We start from the raw sequence: 9,987 nt of genomic DNA on the forward strand, positions 1-9,987 counted from the left end.
TTCAGTATTTTTCAGGTTTTAAAAATGTTAATTTCTACACCTTATTTTTTTTAAGTATTTCTTTTGTTGTTGCAGCCCTGCACATTAAGTGACCTATGTCTTTGCACATCTCATTCCGCCTTTTTTCCTCAATAATGTGGATTGCAGCTAAGACAGCAAATTTCTTTTCCTGCCTCAGTATCAGGTGGGAAAATTAGAAGTTGGAGAGAGATCAAAAAATGATGACAGACATTCTGACTTGACTGGAGAAACTGTTGCACAAGGAAAGACTAAAAAGACTGAGTTAAGTCTTGGTTAAGTGCTAAGGACAAACAGGATTGGACTTCTTGTTTCTGTCATGATCTGTGCTGCTGAGTGGAGCTATCTGGTACACATTTCAGTCTAACTCACTCTTGCAAGCAAAGAGAAAACTTGTGCTGAAAATCTTGGGCCACGGCTGTGATGTGCAGAGTAACAAGGAAACTACAAACACCCCCATGATGTTTAATGAAGAGGCCCAAGCATTACAGGAGATGTAATTCTTAATGTTTTACTCTGTGGGGCTCAAATGCTACGGTGCCCACCAGTAATAAGCAGTAACTACTCGGTCCAGTCTGCTGTGTGATGATAAAAACCCTTTCCATGATTCATCTCTGAATCCCATTGTGTCGGAAGGGACACTGCCAGGGGAAGGTCATTAAACTGCATAGACAACAAGCTCTCTCAGCATGGCAATTACAGCCCTCATTTCCTACAATACACACCTTATTGAACATGTCTCACTCCTGGTAGCCTATTTGTCTTGGAAGTATGTCAAAATCTTCAGATTAAGTCCTGTAATAGGTTCCAATACATGACGGCTCTGAATCTTCTTCCCTCAGACTGAATTAACAAGTCACATCTCCGGGAGCACAATTCTCTCTGCAAGCATTACCCCAGAGCATTTGTGAGAAAATCCGTTGCCAAACCTCATTTCAAATGACTGTCATTGTCTCCCATCACTCTGGTCTGAATGTTTTCTGTGTTGAAATTGTGGTCTGAGGAATGCTGGAGATGTAACCAGACTACAGAATCTTTCCAAACCAGACAAAGCAGCAGTTACATCCCACTTTATCATGAGGAACTGTGGCTGAAGAGCAGCAGAGGCACAAGCTGGCATTCTGTGTGTACGGGTCTGTAGTTAAACCTTGGCTAATGAAACAGAGCACAAAACTTTTATGTATGTGTGCACCATGGCCAACATCAGGAAAAAATCCAATCCAAAAGTGTAAAAAGAATGGTGCAAGAATTTGCAGCCCTAACTGGTTTTTTTCCTAAGATTTTAAATATGTTAACTTTTTTTTTTTTTTTCTGAAAGTTTAAATATCAACAATAAAGGTCAGTTGAAGCAGTCTCTGTGTATTGCTCATTAGAGAAATAGCAGCAGCAAATTCTTAGGATCATAGAATGGTTTGGTTTGGAAGGTCATCCAGTTCCAGATCCCTGCCATGGACAGGGACACCTTCCGCTACACCAGGCTGCTGAGAGCTCCATCCAACCTGGCCTTGAACACCTCCAGGGATGGGGCATCCACAGCTTCTCTGCGTAACCTGTGCTAGTGCCTCAGTATCCTCACAGTAGAGAATGTCTTCCTAATATCTCATCTAAACCTGCCCTATGTCAGTTTGAAGCCACTCTCCCTTGTCCTATCACCACACAGCTTTATGAAATTATGAAATGTCCCTCTCCAGCTTTCTTCTAGGCCTTTTTAGGTACTGAGAGGTCTCCCCAGAGCCTTCTCTTCTGAAGGCTGAATAACCCCAGCTCTCTTGGTCTGTCTTTTTAACAGAGAACAAATAAAGACAAAACTTCCCTTTGGTTTCTCTTTGGAGTTGTACAATTCCTGTGTCCTGGTGTGTTCCGGAGTTACAGTTATTTTGTGGATCCCAGCAACAAAGTGACCAACATCTGCATAAGTCTGTTGTCCGTTTGTCTCTAGGAAAGAGGTTTGTGTGATGTTCTTCAACACAAAGGCACAGGGAAATGTGCAGTGGGTGTGTATAAAGGAGAACAAGGACAGAGTAACATACCTTGTTCTTAGCAACACAGTAAAAGTTTTGCACTGCCCTTAGTTCTTGTGGGAAAGCCTTCAGAGGCTTGTCTTGTTCTGTTGAAAGGAGCTCTTGCCTAGGCAGACAGGATTACCCTTCTTAAAAAAGTTCAGTCAGGCTGTAGTTCTCAGCTGTGATCTTCATCCCAGAGTGGAGCCTCTCAATACCCTGGGTGTAGGCCACCTAAAGCCTTTAAGGTAGGGCTCCAGTTTTGGCTTAATTGGATGGGTCTGGAAGTAAATGTAGATACCTGCTGCCTCCAGTCTTTGGATCAAGTTCTTCATGGTTAAATTTCAATAGAATAGAAATTTTAAAAAGTGATAATTGCAAATGTAGCCCCTTGTTCTGTGCTAGAAATTCTTACTGGCATCCATGAAAATGGAGAATTGTAGCAACCCTCATGTATTCATGTGCCACTATCCTCAGCTTCCCAAGATCTGAGCACATATTATCCCAGCTGAACACTAAGTGTTTCAGAACTTTCCAGCTGTTTTTTCTTTTCCAGCTTTCTTCTTTGGCTGCTACCAATCTCTTCCTCTTCCCTTTCTGAACAAATTGCCTTGACTCACACACATCCCCTAAATAATTGCCCTTTCTGTTCCAATGAAGACTGAATTCTGAACCAGTATAATAAAGTTAAAAATCTTTGCCACATTTGGAGGTCATATTCATAGCCTGATTCCTTCACTAAGAGAGATCAATAACACCAGAGAGGAGATGAGCATGATAAAACTCTCCAGTGCCTCAAGATTTAAATATGTTTATTCTCATTTCCATTTCTTTGGTTTAGCTGATGCCATGTTTTCCCCTCAGCTCTGCAGGGTATTTGCAGATGAAGAAAAAAAGAGCATTTCATGAGTAAATCATAGAACACTGTGCTGTCATATAATAACTACTGCTGTAATTTCATATTCAATAAAACTCATATAAACTGACATTTAATAAACCATAATAAAGTACTACCTGGTCCTCTGCAAATGTTTTACCTCCTGAAAGTTCTAGTCTAGCTCCCAGCAAGGTCAGGTGGAAACTTTCTGTTTCATTCCATGTGAATTCATTTGATCCCTGATCCTCACAAACACCAGTGCAGTTTTTAGGAGGGAGACACAGAGTGGTAAATACAACTTTTGCAAACCTTTATGCCTGTAGTTTTAAACATAAACATGTTCGTGGACTTAGCTGAGTGCTTGTGCAATTTTTAGCTACCTCAGCAATGAAAAACAGAAAAGACAAGGCCTCTTGTGTCCATTAAAAAACCCCAAGCTCAGAATCATGGACTAAGAAATGATTCTAAAAATAAATTGTGAAATCTTGCCCACTGAGTGCAACAGGTTTGTACCCTGTGTATGCATGAACTGATGCTGGATAATCTTAATTCTGTGTAATCTGAATTTAAAGTGCTTGAATTTGAAATTACCCCTATTATTTGACACAATTTATTCTGTGTGTGATTGTTGATTTTATTATTTTATTATATATCAGCTTTCAACCAATACTGCAGTGCCATTTGCTAAACAGTTTCCTGGTTTGAGAGATATGTAAGTTTATGTGTCATGTTGAGGAGCAATTATTATTTTCTGTCTCATCAATATAAGAAAATGAAAAAGAGATGAAAGGACTTAATTTGCCTAATATGTACCTAAATCTTAAACTTTTCTGTGTTTGTTCTTCCCTAACTCCATTCATTAATTTATTCACCCTCAATAATTATTCTTGTTCCTATATTTCCCAGGAATGAATTATCGTAGTGATGTATTACCTGAAATAATCAAGTCCAAAACATGAACTGACTGTAATTTTAGGAAATTCATGTCAGATTTTTTCCAATTTATCAATACCCGCATCACAGGAGTTGGCTGGAGCTGCGATGAGCAACTGAGAAAATGAGCTTGTCTCCAAAAATGTATCCTGAGTGGATTTTAAATGTTTAAGGACTAGTCAAGGAGGGCAGGTGGGAGAATGAGACGGTCAATGAATATATCCAAATCTTTAAAGCTTTAGGGGTGGGGTTTTTTACATTTAAATTATTGTCAGCTATGTTCATGACAGCTGATAATTTTTAAGATTTCTCAGTAATCATTAGTAAGGAGAAGAACAAGCTTCTTGTTCTTCTCCTTACTAATGTTATATGAGAAATCAGAAAACCTTAGGTAAGTGCAGAAGTTGTCTCCTGCTCCCTGGGAATCGCAGAAGAGATTGTGGCTTGAGCCTGTCTCTAGTAGAAGAAAATCCAAATGCTTAATGCCCAAGTTGTAATTAAACCTCCATGTGGGACAAGGGTGCCAGAAAAGTAACTTTGTTTTTTGCACTGAGGGTTGTGCAGGGACACATAAAGCAAGAAAATGCAGAGAAAGATAATTCTGTAAGGTGACTAATTATGAGTCATTTCCTACTACAGAATAATTTCAGGGAAGTTTATATATATTTTCAGTTGAAAGGTTTATATATTTTCACCTAAATATTTGTAAGCTATGCTTAATTATTACCTCAAATAGCAAAATTTTCCAGATCTACTTTGTTCATTATTATAACAGTCTTCACAAAACCACTTGAAGCCTCACTGCAGTGATTTTACATTGGCCATAAAAGTCATAATAAAATAGAGATGCAGAAGGGTTAGCCAAAAACAGTATTGTAACTACAAAGCAAAATCTGTACTGGGATAATTGAGGAGTATGAGATAATACCCTCATACAATGGTGTAAGAGCCAAAGAAAAATCGTGTTAAATTAGCTTAAAATTTCCATGATATATTTTTTTAAACTCTAAGACAGGAAAATTTCGGGTTTTAGCTGGACTTGACCTTTACTTCAAACTTGTTTGCCCAAGATCAGCAAGTGCATGGATTCTTGCACTTCATTTAATGTCAGATTTTGATACACCTCCCTTCAATACCACCTGATAAGTTATCCTACACCAATCAGTAAAAAAAAACCCAAAAAACCAAATAAAATCAAGCTTCAAAAAGCTTCTAAACCCCTCTTCAGCAAGACTTCTATACCTGTGACCTTCCAGATTATAAAATCTTTCCATGAGTTCTTAAAACATGCTTACTAAGCCGATGTGTAATTACCTTGATGAAGCCTGAATACATGAGGTTGCAGGCACAAGAGCTGTTACTGGGGTGCCCTACTCGCACCCAATTGCTGATGAAAAGCTATAATTCTCATTCAGCAAATATTCGGTACTTAATGATTAAGTTTTATTTTTTTCCTCCTGAGAATTGAAGCACAATGGGAATTGGTTTACAACTGGTCTCCTGTCATACTCTCAGCTTTTCAAGTAATGGTATGCTTTCAGGAACCTGAACTTTCCTAGAAGTAAGGTCACAAGAACACTTTAAACGAACAAAACTAAACTTTGCATTCAGATGTATTGCTGCCAATTAATTTATTGCTAAAAATCAATTCCTCCCCCTTCTACACTCCCGTCTCCTCAGAGTGAAAATAATCTACAAATCAGTGAATTCAGTTATTACTCCTTCAGCTGAATGAGAACTTGGCCAACAATAGTAGTTAAGACTCATTTAAATGAGGTGAGATCTATCAGGAGTCTTACTGGGCCTGGGCGATATTTAGAGGGACCTAAACTCTTCAGTGAACAAGTGTTTAGATATGTTGAAATAAAGTTAGAGGTGGTTCTATCAAGCCAGAATCCCATTCTGTTAAGACACTTGCTCGAGAGATTCATCATCCAATCTTCAATTGTCTTCATCAAGTTTTTCCTGTGTTCTAACAATGGGCACCCTCCCAATTAACATTGGGATTCTTTTTCAAAGTGTTTTAGGAAAATTTCATCTTTAGTAAAAGATGAAAGGTAGTAAAAGACAAGTGCATTCCTGGTTCCCCAAATTCAGTAGCAGATCCCTCAGTGTGTCAAGGCAAAATAGAATTACATACAGTATTTTTGTTGCCTGTGCAAAACTGTAATTACTAGTCATTGTTTATTAAGTTCATTTTTTTGCCCATATGCTTCTAGGGATGTACCTTAATGATGGAATTGCTAATGGACAAACCTGTTATAGAAGTAATCTTTCAGTTCTCATCTGAATGCTGAGATTAACTAAACTCAAATAGCTTTTTTTTGGTTTGTTTGTTTTTTGTTTACTGCAGCTCCAACAGAAATAGATATCGCAAGTGAAATCCCGAGTTTCTTTTGATGCAATGAGTTTGGATGTTTGGAATGTGTCTATGGAAATTATTGAAAGAACTTGGAGTCAGAGAAATGAGCTTTACTTTTAAATTCAGAAGCAGTGGGTTCTGTAAATGTTCATGGGTTTGTTATGAGAAGAAGTCCTGTGGAGTAAATCAGGCTCATGGGGCCATTCAGCCTCCTTGCCTGAGTGAACCTCCCCATGCTGACAGGATCTTCATTTGTTCTGCAGGATGGGGTGCCTGGGGTCCCATGGTGGCAGCAGGAAAAATTACTTGCCTTTCTAAACAGGGACAAAAATATTTACCTAAATCTTGGACTTGTGAGGAGCCAGACCAGAGGATTTGTGGTGATCTTAACCAATAATTGGACAGATTGATGAGTTTTTTATATAATAGTAACTCTTCAAGTTGCCTGTCTTTTCTGGATTTCATTTCTGTCTTGTTGCCCTTTAAAAGGAAATAGGTGGTGGTGGTGTGCTGTGGGAGAAAGACTAGAAGTCTGGCAGAAGGATATGCACTTATTTTTACTTGTTTTCGTGGGTTTTGGTTTGTTTTTTTTTGGGGGGGGGTGGTTTGGGGTTTGGTGGGCTTTTTGCATTGTTTGGAGATGATCTGGGTTCTGTCAACTGGATTTTTCAGGTGTGAAGATTCACAACTATAGGAAAAGCCAAAGTAGGATATGTGTGTCCATTGCTACTCAAAACCAGACTCAAGGTTTTAGTACTGTTGATAACAAAAAAAGAAACATACTCATGTCTGAGGAGATAAATGTGAATCCTACATACATGTGTGAGTTTCTAATGAAGCTCTTTCTGCCTTTAGAAGAAAATGTTTCTGTTTATCTTTAATAGAAATCCTTTGTGTGTAGCTATGTAATGGAATCTCTCATTTTTATTTGCATCTGTTAGCTTTTTATTGCAAATAGGTCTCTAAATCTTACTTTAGAAATGAGTATTGCACTATATGTCAGTGCATGTGCAAAGGAAGCCATTAATAATGTTCGTTATGAAAACCTGATCATAAGTGTTTTTAGTCCATTAGCCATTCATTTTTATTTATGTCCTCTTTCAGGAAGAATTTGAAGCCAGAATGCAAAAGATGAAGTTTGGAAAAGGAGCCACATATGAGGTCATAAAAAGCTGTCACTTTCAGCATGCTAGAAAATTCTTTTATTTCTGCAAGGTTTTCAATAACCATTAGAAAGACAAATGAGTATTCATCATGTACTGCTTTGCCATCATTAAATTACAGTGCTTTTAGGAAACAAAACTCTGGCAAAGCAAGCCAAAGGAATCTGCTAATTTCACAAAATTAGAATATATCACACTTCCTTTGGCTGTTTAAATGTACTGCAGGTAGCAGCTCTCAGAGTCTTAGTCCCTTCCCCTCTAGGCTTATATGACGTAACTTTATTCTTGATTTCTTGTCCTAACTGCCAAAGTCTGTAGCTTTCTGATTTCTTTTAAGATAGAAAACTTTTAAAATTGAACACTGGAAAATAGGTAGCCAACATCCCATCTTTATGGACTTAATCCCACTGACCTGCATTTCTTAATATATATTACTGAAAAAAATTAGGCCCTAGCTCTAAAATGTCCTGTGATCCTATTTTCAGCAGACACCCTCAGGAACAAAATTTTGTTCTCAAAAGATCCTCATGAGCTAGGTGAAAGCATAAGCATATTGAAAAAGGAAAATACTTTTTCTCTCTCAAATAACCATTAAATTTCTCTTGCATTTCCTTTCTTTCTAAAATACTGTGGCAATTGCATGATTTATAACTATAAAACTGTAGTTTCTATTTTATCTGAAAGTGAAATCACCTTGTACCTTTGATCTCGGAAAAAAATAGAAAAGGTTTCTTGTGACTTCCTTGGAATATAGTTACTGTCAGCTCCAGAGATTTCTCGTGTATGTTTACTGTTTTAATGTATCCCTGAAGCTATGACTTGATCCTTTGCATTTAGAAGTTGTGTTTGGGATTTGAAATGTCAGCAGAAGAGCTGCTCTCAATGCATCACCACTGCCATAGGTAGCGGTGGCTGTGGCAGCCACTTCCAGGGGCTGCTGCTGTTCATATTTCACCAAAGCCTACGGAAAAGAAGCTGTGTGAGAAATAGGGCAGCGTAAAAAAGGAATGATCGCAGCTAATCTGTCTTCATCTTTGGTTAACATAGTACCAGGCAAGTTAATTGTGTATGATACAAATTATTTCATGATGTATAGGGAGAGTTTTCTTCCTGTGATTTGCATTAAAATGCGGTTGTTAACCTGATGTAATAATTTGGCATTCAGTGGTTTTCGATCGCCTAACGCTGAAAGGCTGAAGTGGTTTTTGCATGAAGAATAGGTCGCTAACTTCTGAATTAATTTCTGTAGGAGACAATATGGATGCAATGTTTTTAAAGCTTAATTTAGATTCAAATTAATGTGAAGACAAGCTCCTTGAGTCACCTAGTCTTTCTCTGTGGAATCATTTCTAATTGAATGTTAAGATCAAAGTTTAAGTTTATAAGAAAGAAAAACAAGTGCAGATAAATAGTTATTATCTGACATCCTTATGAAAATTCATGACCTGCCGCTTTATCAGAGACCTTTTAAGAATTCTAATTGTGAAGTATGCATAACTATTAAATGGCTAGAGCGCTTCAGTCTCTTGATAAGAAGCGAGTTAAATAATTGTCCTGTTTAACTTGTGCTTGTTAACCTTTAAGGTCAACTAGTTTGAACATACGTTTAATGAAATCCTGGAGCCAGAATTTATGATACTGCTGCTGAATGTTAAATTGGACAATTTACATAAGCAGGACATTAACCTTCTGAGCACTAAATAGCATTTTAGCACTTAGCCGCTGGGGACAATAAGGGACATGTTCTATATATTTGTGATTAGCTTGCCTGGAAACTCTCATGATGACCAATTGGCCTACCAAGTTTAGCAGCATAATTAAATGAATGGACTCAGCCTAAGTAAATTATCAGTGCTGTGTACAGTATATCATTATAGTCCTAAGGAAAAAAAAAAGATATGAATAATTTAATATTACATTACTAATTTATCAATGCTAAGTGACTGTGAGGAGGCTCTTTGTAATTCGTTGTTTTAAATTTGATATTTGATTTACTGCTGGTGTGATTAAACTTGAACCTACTTCATTTCTTTATCAGAAATTTATGGTAAGAGTAGACTTTTTTCTCAGGGTAATGGATGTTTTTTTCATTTCCTTCAGCTTTAACGATAGCTGCAAATACAAAGTATTACATATTGCCAAACTTGTAATTAAGCAATTTGTCATAACAGGACGTGTGTGTCATCTTTTGGCTGGAAGATCTTGTAGCAGATAAGGGCAGCAGACCTGGAATTGTCAGTGCTCCAAGCTGCAAGAGCAGAGTGATAGCAGCAGTAGCAGCTCAGAGTGTGCTTTTCTCCCTGAGCTGAAAGATGGAGCAGGATATCCATGCTCTGCCCACCAGCTACTCTCTTGGGGCAACTCAAGGCCATGGATGGCAAACAAGCAATCTGGATTTTTTGGGACAGGTGCTGTACTTTTTAGAACAGTTACAATATTTATGGGATGATGCCTCATCTCTGTCTTGTGTTAGGTGGTGCTGCACAAACATGAATAAAGACATGTTTTAAAGGACAAGGTGGGACCTGAGCTATTTGCTCAGTTTGTTGTCTGTGAGATACCTCCAGATGGGTGTTACCTGTGGCCATTGCTCCACTGCTGTTCAGGCCCACACCTGCAGGCAGGAGCCACCCT

Source organism: Molothrus aeneus, chromosome 3 (assembly GCF_037042795.1).
Source record: "Molothrus aeneus isolate 106 chromosome 3, BPBGC_Maene_1.0, whole genome shotgun sequence".
Classification (NCBI taxonomy): Eukaryota; Metazoa; Chordata; class Aves; order Passeriformes; family Icteridae; genus Molothrus; species Molothrus aeneus.